The sequence below is a fragment of the Telmatherina bonti genome (genome assembly GCF_933228915.1).
Source record: "Telmatherina bonti genome assembly, chromosome: 17".
NCBI classification, from domain to species: domain Eukaryota; kingdom Metazoa; phylum Chordata; class Actinopteri; order Atheriniformes; family Telmatherinidae; genus Telmatherina; species Telmatherina bonti.
In genome coordinates this window covers 30,764,743-30,782,235 of record NC_136615.1, presented here as the reverse complement: position 1 = coordinate 30,782,235, position 17,493 = coordinate 30,764,743, and positions in this window count along the sequence as shown.

Sequence of the window (17,493 nt, the reverse complement as noted above, 5' to 3'; positions counted from 1 at the left end):
CTGGGTCTCGGGCCCGGCCTGGACCTCACCTTTGTGTGGGTGGGGGGGCATTGGCATGATCACTCTTCTCTGAACACGTTCCACTCTGTATGTTCTGCATGTGACACAGTCACCGAGTCGTCCTGAAGGTTTATTTTCTAACAGCAGCAAGTTTTCTTTCTATATTTCTGATTTAGCTTCTGAGTTCTAGGTTCTCCTGACAGTTGATGGTTTTGTCCTCCCACAGGGGGAAACTCAACTCTAATGTGTATAGGTGTATTTATATGTGTATATATAGACGGGTGTGTATGTGTGCTTATGTATATGCTTATGTATGTAGGTTGTTTTCTTTCTCATTCTTTCTACGAGGTGTTTATCTGTTTTCTCTTCTTCTTGATTCTCTTTCTGTCCCTCTTTTATCCTCACTGGTCCGGTCCAGCAGTACCAACTTTGTCATATAAAAAATTTACAAAATATAGAAAAAATAAAAAATAGAGAAATAAAATAAGAATTCAGAATTTCAAGGGAAGTATTATATCAATATAGCTCCCCTTGGCAAAGTATATTATCTTTGATCAAACAGCTAAGGGTAAGTTGTTTAAAGTTACACATAAATTTGAAAGTGACAATGATGAAAATCAAGAAGTCAATAAAATGATCAAGTGTCTGGTATTTAGCTTTTTGGTACCTTAAATGTGTTTAATTGATAGTCAGAAATATAGTTTAATCACTTTTTTCTTTTACACAGTTTAAGCATAATTTCACACATGACAAAAAATGACATTGGATTAAGAAATGTGATAAAGAACAATACATCTGCTGAATTCATTCCTCATCTGAATCAGACTCGCAGCAACAGTCAAAATTACAACAGCATGATCACACAAAAAGCCAAATTCCCACCCATAAAATAACATTCAAAAGAAAGAAAAGAAAGCAACTTGAACTGAAAGTAGATTTATAAGAAAACATGTTTATCCTGAAAAGGATTCATGAACTGAATGTTTGTTTTACAAAATGAAGAAATCAAATAAAGATCTGTTTATTAATGTTGAACATCAACACAACATTACCACTCTACCATCAAGATAAATCGGCTCATTTTCCAGGCTTTTCATTGTTAGTTTTAAAAAAATTTTCAAATGCTTTTCTAATTCTTTATTCCCACACACACACATACACACGAACACATTTTTCACAATGTCTTTCAAAGTTGGAAAAATAGATTTAAAAAAAGTAATCATTAGAAACAATTCTTTTCTTTAAAAAGTTTATCTATATATTTACTTACTTAACAACTTCCTTCATGTAAATTTTCATTTGCTGACTTTTAAAATCAGACTCTGCCCAGCTCGGTCTACTGCTCCATTAGCTACTGGAGAAAAAGCACAAACTTTTCCATTTAAAACTACTTTAGTTTGCATTGAGCTAAACATATGATATGATAGATCTAGTTTATAGTATATTTATCGTATTTAACAAGCTCATCTGAAGCATGGCACATGAGTCAGTTCCTGAGATGTTCCATCAAAGTGGATTTTCTGGAATATGACATAGTAATGTGATTTTAAGAGTCTTTGCATGCAGAGTTGCTTATAAAGCCAAGAGTCAAAGCTAAAATTTTTCTTTCTTTATAAGCTATGCTGCCTGAGCAAAGGTAAAATAAGTGTCACACATTTCAAGGTTGAACTCAGTCATGCTGTAGCTCATTATCCTGAATTCCTCTTCCATTTTCTGTTCCCACAATCAGAATAGAAATGTCAAAGAACCTGGGTTCTTCTGAGATCGGTGGTCAAATGTTGAGTTTCAAGGGTCATACATGGGGTTGGTGAAATTTCCTAAGTTGTTTTGGTCGTTGCTGTCCAGCAGAGGACCATATGACTCCCGCCTGCAGAGAAGAAAAAAGGAAAAACTAAAGTTGGAGATGAAAGTGAGTTGAGAATTAAAATATAAAAACAGAAAATATGAATCTTTTTCTAAATAACACTTTATATAAACAAAATGGAGGAAGAAGGATGGGGAAAAAAGAGTGGAACAACTACCACACATATCACAAGATTCCATTAATAGAACAAAAATTTAAGCAAACTAAAGCAAAGTGCTTATTCATAAAAACTCTGTTGCACTGGTGTGTGTAACAGTCTAAAAACGATCAGAAGTAGTTGTTCCAGGGTGACTCATTCAAGTTGTTTTATTTTATTATAAATTAAAATGTTTCACAGTGTATTAAGCTTCCTCTTTCTTATTCTAATTACTATTTGCTGCAATCAGCTGAAATATTCAACCATTTTCCTCAATCGTGTTCTTTTGTAAGGTCTTTCTGTAGTCTAACAACATGCAGAGGTGTATAATCCAGGTACGGTAAAGTAAAAGTCCTGTCCGGGGGCTGTTCCAACCACCACTAAACCCACTTAATTTAATTAACTCATCTCCGCTGCAAGGTACATGAGCCTGTTAGTGAAAACATCTGTTCTAAATGCAAAGGTAGTTTCAAAAACATGGCTGGACTTTACTTTATGGCACCTGGATTATGCATCTCTGCCGGCATGTGATTTCAGCAAGATATCCAGGTAATCTGAGATATGATTCTTTCAGGTTTCATTAAATCTGGATGTTATACTGTTTCGTTTAAACAGAAAGTCAGAAAATAGAGTTTGGGCCATCACAAAGATCAAAGTTGCAGAATGTGACAAAATAATTCACTAAAACTGCCGCACGTCACTTTTTTTCCTGATTTATTATGGTAGAAGTACTATGTTTTTAGCCTTAAAAGTCCAACACTGTGTGTGTGCGTGAAGGGGAAGTTTATTTGGTACTCTAACAATTTCTTTTTGTTAAATGAACAAAGCCGATGTTTGTACCATGTGATGTCAAAGCTACTGTAGTGCATAAAGTGTCCACTAGGGGGCAGAAGAGATGTGTCACATTGTCTATAACAGGCTTTTTGAGCATAGATTGACACAAAACTATATGTATTAGGTATGATACATACAACATGAAAGGGTTAAATACATAAAAACAAAAACACATGAAATTTAAAATTAAGAGGCAAAGCTTGCTTGCTATGCTTTTGACGATGCAACATTAAGGATCTGTCCACCTGAGGCCCGTATGGCAAAATGTGATCAACATACCCGAATATTTCTGTTACCAGGGTTGACTTTAGCATTTTGATAAGCAGTGCTATGAAACTGATTATCAACTCCGTGATTCAACAGACTGTTTTCCCATGTTGGTCAGAGTGTGCTCACAAAAAGGGGAGGAGTTTGGAGCATCTTACAAATTGCAGACATAAAGAAAACCTGCAAAGCAGCGACTTTACCAAGGAGGACCAAACAATTATTCTTCAGAAATATGAAGAAATTAAACACTTCATGCAGCCCAAAAGAAAGGAACGCTGGTCTGAAATAGCCGACTCTTTTAATGTATACATTTGTGACATTTTATAAAACTGATGAATCAATTAAATATAAATAATAATATACTCTTCACATTATTATTCACTCCTTTTAAGGCTCTGCACCCCATGTGAATATCAATTCCTCATGTCCTCTTTGTGTGTTTGATAAACTGAAGGTTCTGCAGATATGCAGTGTAACACTGAGCTGTTATTAAGATCATTAGATCAGATGCAACTCTAGTGAAGCTAAATGACCTTAGAAGCAAGTCATAAACAGGAATAAAAATATACATCAAAGCAGTCAGTGACAAAGCTTTATATCCTCATTTACAGGTTTGCATCTATCCATAAAATCTCCTTCTCTCCTAAAGGTTCATCTCACGATTCAGACACCAGAGTTGTCAGAATGGATGGCGATTTCCAAGAGAAGTAATTGGTCAAGAGGTGGTGCTTTTATACTTGTCGATCTCTTATCATGAACGTAATCTGATCCAAAGCAGGAAGTAGGTTCAGCATGAGTTAGCATGGTGATTTCCCCCAGTGTGAAAGATTAACTCAGGAGTTACATCAATGAGAGAAAATCTGGCTAATTTATTCAGGCCTCAGGTCCATTGTTTGCAGCACAAGGTTAAGTTCTGCGTGTGAGATGCAACTGCAGAAGTCTCCAGAAGGTTTTTGCATGGCTTCCCATAGTTAAACTAAGCTCCCGGGTCTTACTAGGGGGATGGCGTCTCTAAGTAATCCTATTTAATGTCATGAAAAATGATTATGTTCAAATACTAATCCCTCCAACCGACTCCATCACCATCCCTGGTACCACACCTTGTTTTTCAGAACTCGGTTTTCCTTGCAATTTGGCAGTTTGATGAATCTAATCTTGTTTCAATCCAGGACCTTACCTTACCACACTGGATTAACCACCAAGATGAGCATACAAACGATGACTGCAATACTTCCTGAAGAGGGGTTAAATAAAAAAAGACACAGTTAGTGAGAAAATATGTATCATTAGACAACAAAAAATGACATTTTAATATCAATAACATGTTATCAATGACAATTTTACAGGTCTTCTTGTTTTGGCTCAGACAGGTCCAGGCAGAAGTCTGTTCAGCTCAGGATGGAGGATTAAATCAAAGAGAATTAGACTGGATTGGTAAAAGCGCCTGAGAACAGTCATGAATTGGTACTATATAAATAGAGCTGAATTAAATTCAGTTGGCATTTTGTTTGTTCAGTTCCTGAGTAACTATTTGTTACCTTCCCCAAGGCCAAGGTCATGTAAGTAGTGGTGTTTGTTTGTCTCTGTTAGTGACATAACTCAAAAGTAATGGATAGATTTTGATCAAATTTGTTGTGGCATGTGTGAGTTGTGGACAGGAAAGAAACGAAATGAAAATGAATGAAATGAAAAATACTTTCTTAATCCCCAAAGGGAAATTCAATAATAGTAGCAGATAATTAACTAGAGGAGGTCTTGTTCTGGAGGCTGATGGCTGCTGGCAGGAATGATCTTCTGTATCTTTCAGTCTTGCATCGGACCTGAAGAAGCCTCTCACTGAACACACTCTGTTGTTTCATCACTGTGTTGTGAAGAGGGTGTGAAGAATCCTCCATCATCTTCATCAGCTTGTGCAGCATTCTTCTTTGGACAATCAGCTCCAGTGGCTCCAGAGTTACTCCAAGCACAGAAGCAGCTTTCTGGATCAGTTTGTTGATTCTCTTCAAGTCTCTGGTTCTGATGCTACTACCCCAGCAGATGCTGCAAAGCTGACTGCACTCTCCACAACAGACTTATAGAAGATATGCAACATCTTGGTGCAGACGTTAAACCATCTCAGCTTCCTTAAGAAGTACAGTCTGCTCTGACCTTTCTTGTAGATGTATTCAGTGTTGCATTTCCAGTCCAGTTTGTTGTCCAGCTGAACTCCAAGATACTTGTATTCCTCCACCACCTCCACCTCCTCTCCCAGGATGGAAACAGTGCTTTGTTTATTCTTGTTCCTCCTGAAGTCAACAATCATCTCTTTTGTTTTGCTGGTATTTAATATGAGATGATTGTCACCGCACCATTTAACAAACTGACTGACCAGTTCTCTGTACTCTGCTTCTTGTCCATCCCTGATACACCCCACAACTGCAGAGTCATCAGAGTATTTCTGCAGATGACAGGACTCAGAGTTGTACTGGAAGTCTGAGGTGTACAGAGTGAAGAGGAATGGTGAGAGTACAGTTCCTTGTGGTGCACCAGTGCTGCTGACCTCCATCTCAGAGACAAAACCTTTCAGTCTCACAAACTGGGGTCTGTTTGTGAGGTAGTCATAGATCCAGGTGGTTGTGGAGGTATCCACCTGGAATTTATGGAGCTTCTCACATAACAAAGCAGGTTGAATGGTATTAAAAGCACTTGAGAAATCAAAGAACATGACCCTCAGAGTGCTGCCTGAATGCTCCAGATGAGAGTGTGCTTTCTGGAGCAGGTATATGATGGCATCTTCAACCCCAAGTCCATTACGATATGCAACTGGACAACTGGTCTGTAGTCACTTGGTTCAGCTGGTTGTGTTTTTTTAGGTAAAGGAACAAGGCAGGATGTTTTCCACAGCACTGGGACTCTATTTTGTCTCAGACTGGTGTTGAAAAGGTGCTGGAGAATCGGACATAGTTGTTTTGAGCAGGTCTTAAGAACTCTGGGACTGAAACCATCTGGACCTGCAGCCTTGTTCTGGTTCAGTTTCTCAAGTTGCTTCATGACCTGATTGCAGGAGACAAACAAGGTGGAGGTCTCAGGATGTCCTGATGTGGAGAGCCATGTCTCAGTGAAGCACATTAAACTGCACTTTTGGTATTCTTTCTAAGACCTTGTTATAATTACGAGCTCGTCCATTTTGTTAGCTAGCGATCTCACGTTACCCATCACAACAGTTGGAAGAAATGGTTTAAATCTCCACTGCTTTCTCCTCTCCCTCGCTCCCGCTCTGCATCCTCTTCTCTTTTATTTCAACTCCATCAGGATTTGATGTGTTGTTTCGCTGATAATCCTGATTTGGGATTAATTAGTTGATCCTGATTATAAATGAGTCTTTCGTTGCCATGGAGACTCATCATAACAAGTCTTGAGAGAGCCAAAAATATGCAGAAAAATCTCGCTTGTAGCAGACCTTCCAAACCGGCATCAAATCCTTAGAAAAAAAAAAGACCTAATTTGAGCTAATATCTATATTAGGAGATCAAGGAGATCAAGATCAGGAATCAGATCGCAAGTCAAAGCCACTACAATTTGCTGCCATCAAACAGCGCAACCTAGAATGGAATTTCCTATGGAAGGGACCTGGTAGAGGCCTTCACACACTGGACTAACAAAAACTGTCTCCTCCTGAACACTTCCAAGACCAAAGAGCTTGTGGTGGATTTCAGCAGATCTACATCGCATAGAAAGCCAGTCTGCATTGATGGAGAGGAAATAAAGAATGTGAAGACCTACAGGTACCTCAGAGTGGTTCTGTACCAGAGGTTGGAATGGTCAGCCAATACAGACACATCGTACAGGAAGGGACAGAGTCCCCCTTTCTTCCTTCGGCGGCTCAGGTCCTTTGAAATCTGCAGTGACCTGCTGCAGATGATCTATCACACAGGCACCACAAGTGGGATGTTTTACACTGGTGTGTGCCGGGGGAGCAGCATTACAAGCAAGGACTGCAAACGTCTGGTCAAACTGGTCAGGAAGGCTAATTCTGTCATTGGCAGAAGTCTGAACCCTGTCAGAGCTGTGGTGGAGCAGAGGATGAGGAAAAAAACTTCAGGGTATTTTGGATAATAAAAAAATATCACCTCCATAATACCCTGGCAGGACAGAGGAGCAGCTGCAGTGAGAAACTGATCTCTCTTTGATGCAGGACTGAGAGTTTCAGAAGGTCCTTCATTACATTAGACTTTTTAATGTTAATTTTTAATTTAATCTATTTATCTTTTTTTTTTTTTTTTTTATAAGAAACTGTTGGAACACCCTGAATTTCTCCCCATGGGGATGAATTAAGTATTTATCTAAAACTGTCAGGAAATCCCAGAAACTAAATAAGGAACCAGTAATAAGATTTTCGATGTTGTGTGCAGTCAGGGTAGGCAGTGTCTACCCAAGGCAGAAAGAAATTAATGGAATAATTTCATTTTAGTAATTAACCTATATATTTTTCACTTTTTATAATTGTTTATGTACTATAATCTTTCAGATAATAATTTCTTACAGACTGTAGTAGCTATCAATCTAAAAACCGATGGCCTATCGATGTCCACACAGAATTCGTGAATTGATGCTTCGCTCACAAAGCTGGTTGGCATTCTCACCGAAGGGAGGACCCTGTTAGAAAGACTTAAACAATTATCATGTCTTTCTTTTGAGGAAAAACGGCAACATATGCCATTATAATTTGTGTGTCCGGCACAATATACGACTGCCTGCCTACCAAACCCTTGAGCTCACGGTACTAGCCTAGATTTTCGGGGTTACCACCACCTGGAACCAACAATTTTTTTAAAGGATTCTTCACTGGGGAAGATTAATTTTTATATTATAACTTCTAACTCAAAAATAAAGACCACAATCACTGGAAAAAAGTAATGATGATGGCTTAATGGATGTCTGCGCTCTCTGAGAGCTTCTAGTTTTCAATCATTTCTTGAAGCTCAGCACCCCATGTGAGCATGTTTGTGTGAAATATTTATTCATTACCATGATGACACAAATATTGGTCCATGAATAATGGTTCTGCAGTTCTGTATATGTAGATATGTATATATGTAGATCTCTTATCCAAATTACAACCTGCTTCAGAGCAGTTTAGCTGTTCAGCGTAAGTTAGCTTGGTGATTTACCCTGGTAAGTATTGGAAGATGGAAAATCTTGATAAGACAAAATCCAGCTTAATTTACAGGTCTCAAATGTAACACTCCCTGTGTTTACAGTCTTAGTTCTCATTTATCTGTTAAATTTACGCAGGTAATTGGTCATAAAACACAAGTGCTGGAAATATTAAATATTTGTCATGAAATTGGCAAAGGTTCTTTAATAAAAGGATGTCATGGTGGACACGCTGCTTGTAAAGCAGAGTCAACAAACCCTGAAACATGAAAACCTTGATGGTTCATTTCACTGTTTTATACTCCTGAAACATCCTGAAAACATCAGAACAAATCCATCCATTTTCTACATCCTATCCTAATAAAGCAATCAGGCCAGAAGCAAGGCACCTTTGTGAGGGCTGAACCTCAGTTAACATCTATTCCGGTCTAGCATAGCATTGACTGTCCTATCACACTGTTACCTCCATGAGATATCAGCCATGGTGCTCATTCAAAGCAGCCAGGGTGTCAGTTACCAGTTGCTGCTGTGTGACGAGGTGCCATAAAGAGAAATTTTGCTGTAAAGTGCAGTATCTCAGCTTTAGCAGCCACTGCTGGGCAACAACGCCTACAGGTATGTGCATAGAAATTGTCACTTTGTCATCACATTAGGTGGGAAACACAAATGTTGAAAGACAAAGTTTTTCAGTGCTACTTGAACACCTTTTCCACCCATAAGATCATCAGGTGTCACTTCATTAGTTAGGGCTAAATAATTGCAGGTTGTTTCCCATCAGCTTAGGCTAGGGCCACGTCTTGCAAAACAATTTCTCCCTCCTGTTCTTTCCCTCCGAAAAATCACTTCCAGAGCTAGCAGTCAGCTGATTGGACTTCTCTGCACTGACTTACATCTTTCCTCGAGTTATGTAAGGTTAAACACCCTGGGTGCTTGATGAACTTCAGATAAGTTATTTTTCCACCTGACCAAACTGACCTTTGAGCTTCAGAATTTATTAGTAAACTTCTCATCGGAAACTGGATCATAACCAGGACTTTTTTTTTGTTTCTGAAGTATTTTGACCTTTTTTTTCTGAGCACTTTTATGCTTCTGACTAGAAATCAGACAGAAAAGAAGTCTTGATTCCTTTTATTTAAAAGTTTAAGTTGAGGTGACCAAACACAATCCATCCAATTTTATACATCCTATTAATGCTAATAAAGCTATTTCAGCTGCTGTCAGGGCAGAAGCAAGGCACCTTTGTTGGGGCTGAACCTTAGTTCACATCGATCTGGTCTAGCAGAACATTTGGACCTGGTTTGACTGTCCTCTCACCTCCATGAGAGAAACATAGATAAAACATGCCTTCTGACCAACACTAGGCTTAAATAAAGAAACTATTGACTCAGAACCTTTTATGATGGCACTGCAACAGTATTAATGCTGGGAAGGTAGAAGTAGTTCAGACATGATGGAAAAGGGGCAAAGTTAGGATTTGATAAGCAATGGAAAGAAGTGACAGCCTTCAGTCAGTTATTTTGCTTTTCACTTTTCCAGCTGGTAATGTATTTATGAGATCTGACTACAACGTAAACAAGGAAGTGCAATAGGAAACTTTTTGTGCACATATTAACCACAAATTGAGTTGTTTTTCATAAGGGGGGAGAGGCAGGAGAGGAAAGGTGTGACGCGTGAATCCTGCATGATCGCATTTGACCTCTTTTATCACACTGTTTTGATCGTGTTGATATTGTATTTTTCCTACTTGTTTGTGTCTTAAGGTCCGCACTTATAATGTTTCAGCTACTTTCTTTTAGATCAGAAACTCATTGATTGGTGAAAAATTTGAAATGTTATTTTAACCCAATTTACAATACAGTGAAAGTTTACATGATCAGTGGTTTCAATGAAAGCACAATGGGTAGTTACATGATGTTTATTAATTCAGATTTAATAATTCAAAAATAAATAATTCGGAATTGACGTATTCTCCTACGAATTTACGGGAAAATAATAATTCCGAATGAACTTTTCACATAAAACACGTCCTCACTTAATTCCTCTTTAGAGCGGCAGGTTGGAAAGTGTTGTGATTGGACAAATGGTGCACATGACGTATTATGTATACTGGAAAAAATTTTTTGTCTGCTTCTCTCCCTGCTTCTTGTCTTTTCTGTCATGACTTTCTATTCTGTTCTATTCTACAGTCATTTAGCAGACGCTTTTATCCAAAGCGTTTACATTTCTTGTAAAAACTACATAATTAGTACCAGTTTCGGCCACTATTTTTAGGATTAATTCAAAGTACCATTTCAACACGAGCACACTACTTCACTCTTTGCAGCAACTGAGAAGGAAAAGAAAGATAGACCACCAAACACGGGAGATAAAACAACGCGCGTCATTGGGACATGACACGGTAACGAGCATGCTCAGAACGACTGGAATTAACTTAGAGCAGAATAAAGGTTTACATGACAGAGGAATTAAAGAGTTTGGAATTAAAATGCGAATAAACCAGCCACTTACATTGGAATTAGGTTTAATTTGGAATAGAAATTTGCATTAGGATTTTACATGCATTAGGTTTACATGGTCGTTTTTCATCAGTTTAAAGCAGAATTAACTTTCATTCGGAATAAAAGAGGAATTAAAACTCATGTAAAAAACATGTAAATGCACGGAATGAGACTCAAACAAATATATCTATCCAGGTATTAGCTTTGACTGTTAGTACGATTTGGTCCATACTTGAAAAAACTTGACAACTTCTGCACAATTTACAATGAAAGTCTTTACAAATATTCAGGATGAATTACCAGATAAATACAGTTATGTTGGTAACTTTATATGGTAGTTGTAGTTTATAGCTAGTTTTTATAATTACTAGCTAGATTGGCAAGAAAAGGAGCCCTTCACTGTGAACTTTGTGGAATGGTTCTGATAAACATATGCAATGTCAATATTTAGTTGTGTCCAGTTTTGGCTAAATCTTTCATGAAGGTGTTGGACAGAGGAAGGGAAAGCTGCTTACAGCCCCAAATCTGAACTTTGGGAGATTTTCTCACTACATAACAACAGCTAATATGGTGTACATCCTGTCTTCTCTCTGAGCTGCATTTCATGAGTAAAAGTAAAAAGTTTCCTCCAATGATGTCCTCTTGAGATTCTTTATTTATCAGCCATGGTGCTCATTCAAAGCAGCCAGGTTGTCAGTTACCACCAAAAATGATATGCCTCACAAACAAGCTTGTTATTCCATCTTCACCTGTGCCAGCCAAAGCAGACTATTTTTTTTTCCTACATATTTTGGCTTTTCTTGACTGAATGTTGTTGAAAATCTAAATATTATTGGTCGAAAGGAACTGACTTCTTCATAACTATTGGGTCAAAGTAGATGTTTCCTAACCGTTCATTAAATGGAACCATATTTGTGTCCTTTAATAAACATCATACAACTTTTGATATCTTGTAATTTTCTTAAATATTATAATTACACTCTTGTCTGTGGTCGAAAATTCAAATTTTCCAAGTAATTCAATGAGCACATATCAAAGGGTTAACCATTTAGCAGTAATAATGATCTTTTTTTAATGATGAAAATATGACAAAGGGTGTTATCATGGATCAGTCATGGTGGACTTACTATATAGAGTCTCTGAGTAAATACTACATATTGTAGCTGCATTGTAAACCTACTGGACAGGATATAAAAGACTGGAGAACTTCTTTTTGGTGACCCAAAAGATAAATTATCCATCATAATTTGCCCCACAGTATTACACACTATTGTGAAATTGACAATATAAACAATAACACTCAGGGCGCAGGTGATCTAGTGACGTTTTAATGATTGAGCTTGTAAAAAGTGTGTATGATGATGTGTTCATGTGTTTCTTGATATATGCAGTATACAATGCATTGCCTACCTGAGTCCAGAGCACTAGAATTGTCAGTAGTTGTATGGATGGTGGTCCCAGTTGTCTGAATGGTGGTGCCAGTTTTTGGGATGGTTGTGCCAGTTGTCTGGATGGTGGTGTCAGTCGTCTGGACAGTTGTCAGGGTGGTGGTGCCAGTCGTCTGGATGGTGGTGCCAGTTGTCTGGATGGTGGTGTCAGTCGTCTGGACAGTTGTCGGGGTGGTGGTGCCAGTCATCTGGATGGTGGTGCCAGTTGTCTGGATGGTGGTATCAGTCGTCTGGACAGTTGTCGGGGTGGTGGTGCCAGTCATCTGGATGGTGGTGCCAGTTGTCTGGATGGTGGTGCCAGTTGTCTGGATGGTGGTATCAGTCGTCTGGACAGTTGTCGGGGTGGTGGTGCCAGTCATCTGGATGGTGGTGCCAGTTGTCTGGATGGTGGTGCCAGTTGTCTGGATGGTGGTGTCAGTCGTCTGGACAGTTGTCGAGATGGTGGTGCCAGTTGTCTGGATGGTGGTGCTATTCGTCTGGACAGACACGGTGTTGGGGATGCTGGAGGTGCTATTAGATGTGGTGGTTGAGACGGTATCTTCTGTTGTCTGAGACCCAAGCAATTCAGTAGAGTGACTTGTGATATATGTGGATGCTGGAGAGGGAGAAGACGATGATGGAATTGTTGAGTGTGAGGTGCTTGTGCTAGTGCCTTGTAATGTGGAGGATTGTGTTGCTGCAGACATGAGAGTTGTGGATGTGTTGCTAGTTTGGCTGGTTGGAAAATCAGTCGATGATGAAACTTCACTGGAAGTCTGAAATGTGCTCTTGGAAATGACAGAAGTTGTTGTAGACATTGAAGATGTTGAACTTAGCAGCATACCTGTTAACAAAGACAAAATATAATGTTTCAATGAATAAGCAAAAGCTTCAGAGCAAAGCTTCACACCGAGTCCATGAGCTTCTAGTTGACTGACCCAGGCTATGTTTCTAGATCTGGGAATTACAATGTGACTAGAATCTAGAGGGTTTGAGTCTGATAGAATGTAACCAGAAAGTCCATGTAAATAGTTTTAGACATGCGATGCTTTGACATTTGTCATTTTCTTCTGACAGATACTTGTGTTTGTGCTAAAGTACAGGCGGTCAGATTGACTGTCTCTTTTACATTGTCTCTTTGTGTCTTCATTTCTAGTAAAAGAAGAAGTCTCCTTAGTGTTTGCCCAAAACTACCAGTGTAGGGAATTCTGGTAATTTTGGAAACAATTAAACTGGTGCTAATGCACCAGTTTAATTGTTTCCAAGAACCTCCTACTTCAGCAAAATTTGTGGTTACCAGATGAAAGAAAAATGGGTTCACTCACCTGAGAAACACCCCAGAAGACCCAACCGCCCACCTATCTACCAAGCCCATACCAATACCTGTATTTATACTTCAAGTCTAATTACCTGAAACTGATGCTGGAACTCAGACATGATCTTTGCTTTTGAGTGGATGCATTGGCTAACAACCATGCCAACATAAGTATGAAGGCAGTAGCATTTATGTACATGTGTGATGGAAGCAGAAATGAGCCATTACTGTGTGAGGCAGAAGCAAAATAGATCGACAACAAGAATAAGAAATTGTGGATGATGTGTGCTATTTAATTTTTGTGTAATGTCCTTATATTTGAGTCTAATGAAAATTTTTGTGGCGGTAATGCAGGGTAAAAACATCGATAAAGATACAAAATCATATAGATGCAATAGAACAGAATATAATAGAAGAGAATGAAATTAAATAGAATAGGAGTTTGTTGGTATTGCACAATTTAAAACGTTTAGGGAATTGATGTGTGTCCCTCGCTCAAGTAAAAAACAAGACACGTTTGCTTATATTTCAAATCCAGCTACAATACGATACAATTAGATACGATATGATGCAGTTCAATAGTATATGATGTAATGCAAACCAATGTGTTACAATGCTATGCAGTACAAGACAATACGATGCGATGCAATATGAGACATTGTGGACGTCAAAATATCTGCAGCATAAATCAAAAGCAAAAAAAAAAAAAAAAATTAAACTCTACCCAAGCACTACTCAGTGTCTTGTGGCACATAAAAGAACACAAAAAGATGCAAATAATGGTAAGAGTTGTTTAAATTTGCTTAATGAGGCTGGGGAAAATATTAATCGTTTTGTCTCACATTATTTGGACAAGCTTCCGCCTGTTATCTTTCAACAGCCTGCCCGTTTCTTGCCTACTCGGTAAAATCAAACGAGTGCAGACATCTCTACCATGAAGCAAGCAGTGACCGTTCAGTCTGTCAGGATCTTCATATTGTGACCACCAACATTAATCAACGTTTGTGTCAGATTGTGCAACAAAGCTAAAACAAAAAGGTCGTACACAACCAGTCGCGGTTTGGTCATGGGAAGCTGTGTGGAGAGGACACTGCAGCTTCTGTTGTGGAGGAGGATGGAGCTGAGAGGGGCGCATCTAGCTACTGGGCTATAGCGGAGACCTCTTATCGGAGCACAGGAAGGAAAACTAAGGCGGGTGTAGTAACCAGCGAAGTGCCTGGAGTGGAGCAGAATGTTGTGGGAACAATATCACCTGTAATTTCTTTCTTTGATCACAATGATGATCACTGTTCAGTTCTTGTAAATTCTGAATATTTATTTCCATAACAACTGAAATGTGATCAGTTGTAGCCGAACTATACAAGACACTACTTTTTCTAGACGCTCATGAGCGTCAGCTGTACATATACAGTGATCCAGCCAAGATGTTGCATGCCAGACTTCACGACTGAATGTGTAACTATCTTCTGGCAGGATCTCTTTACTGGAAAGAATTAACTTGCTATCCTGAAAGAACATCGACTGTCTATCTGAAATATCTGCATTTATGTCACCATTTTGATTACTTTCCGCATGAAAGTTATCCAAATATAGATAAATATCCTAAAAGGCTTGGTTTTATAAATTCTTTTATTAAAGAAAGTGAATATACAGTAATTGCATATTTGTAGTGGGCGATATGAATGCTGATATTTCAGATAGACAGTCTGTTTGGAAAGCATTTAACTCAGTTCTGTCAGGATGTTTTATTAAAATATATGAGCAGACAAAGAGCAGAAAAAGAGGCTAACACAATGGCAAAAAAGCTTCAGCAGAATAATGTTCATGAATTTTGGAAAGAAGTTTAGGTTATTAATAACAGTAAGATCCTAAAGCCATCAGTTACTAATGGGGTTTCTGGAGAAGCAAATGTGACTGAATCATGGCAGAAACAGTATAGTGATATTTGCTCGTGATGAGTGGATGTTTTACTTACATGTTATCAGAGTTTGCAGCCTGACTCTCATCATTGCTTTATTTTCTCCACAGACCCTTGCGTAGCTGAGGAGCTCTGTGCTCTTTGTTCCTTGTGGACAGCTGTAGTGTGAGTAGCTGGCGATGACTGTAGGTGACTGATTATATATTGTGGGGAGCATGGGGGCGGGGCTACATGATGACCGAGTTACACTGAAAACCTCACAGAAAGGCTCTGTCTTATTTTATGTCAATAATAAATTGAAAAAGTTTTGTAAGATGTGACGTAACCTATTTACAGTTTTTCTTTTGTTTTCTGAAAGGATTTATTGTGATTTAAGAAAGAAAGTTACCTGTTTACAGATCTGTAGTTTTCATTGTCAGTTACAAAATCAATATCAGATCTTAAGATATGTCAATACATCTGATTAACATCAATACATGATATGTGACTGTTTTGAAAAGTCTGTGCCAGAAAGGAAGAGGCAGTGTGTTAAAATAAATACAAACTAGAAAAGCTCTCGGAGAGCACGCATATTGATTTTTATCCTGTTATGGTCCTATATTCATTTTACAGGTATAACTGTTAGATTCATTGATGATCAAATCACACCTTTAGCATTTAAAAGTGAAAATATCATCAATTATCAAATATTTATTTACAGTTTAGGAATCTTGCTACGTAATGGAAATTAAGACTGTACTTGTATACACGATGCCTAGCTGTTCTTTCAACATGACTACCATCTATCCATCCATCCATCCATCCATTCATCCATCCATCCATCCATTTTCTACCGGTTATCTGGAGCAACAGCCTAAGCAGGGAAGCCCAGACTTCCCCCTCCCCAGCCCTATTTGCCACCTTGTTCTTGGGGATTCTGAGGCGTTCCCAGGCCAGCCAAGAGATATAATCCCTCCAGCATGTCCTGGGACTCCCCCTCGGGGTCTCGTCTTGCAGGAACAAGACCAGAACGCCTCACCAGGGAGGTCCAGGAGGCATCCTGACCAGATGCCCGAGCCACCTCAACTGGTTCCTCTCGATGTGGAGGAGCAGCAGCTCTATTCTGAGCCCCTCCCGGATGACCGAACTCCTTACCCTATTTCTAAGGGAGAGCCCGGCCACCCTGCGAGGAAACTAATTTCAGCTGCCAGTATTCACAATCTTGTTTTGTCAGTCCCTAACCACAGTCTTTGACCGTAGGTGAGGGTGCAGACGCTGTAATGACTGGTGGGAGTAATAAATAAACAACCAAATAACTGGAAAAAGTAAAGGGAATGAGGTTTGATTTTGAACAAAAAGTTTTCAATATGAATTTATAAGTCGGACTGGCAACCTCCAGGGCCCCGTGATAAATATCACTCATAAAGTCTTCCAGATTCAGCTGCTGAATGTGGTTTTCAATGTTTAATTTCAAGTAAAACTTTTATTGTTATTAGAACTAGTTTTATCAGTAGGTGGAGGTTATGTCTTGACCTGGTACATAACAGCATCCAACTTTCAGACTCACCTGGAGGTTGCTGGATGTGCTTGGACTCTGCATGTATTTGTTTGCTTTACAACTTTCAGAAGGCTGAATAGAAATATGAACATTTATTACAAGGTGGACCACTTTCCCCTATTGGGAAAAGGTAAAGCAACACAAGGTGCACCACTGAATCTGACATTGTTCTGTTGCTTCAGAACAATGAACCAAATTCATGAAGCTTCGGCTGTTGGATGAATGGCCTCGCGTTTGGCCATGAAATAATTTGGTATCAGAAGTTCATGCTCAGGGCAACAAGGCAAAGTGTCCAAGTCCTGTGACTGCAAAAAAGCCCAAATCATCACCCCTTCCACAGCTGTGTCTGACAGCTGATATGGGATTTTTGTGCCCATATGCTTTGTGTTTTTTGGTTTTTTTTTGTTTTTTTTAAAATAAGGTTCTGCATTTTGCATTTAAATGTCTCCATAATAACATTTGCAATGTTCTTAGAGGCTTGAGGAGATTTTTCTTAAACTAAATGTTTTGCAGTAAGGGTTTAATGAAATGTTCACACACTGTTACTGCAGTTTCAGTTGC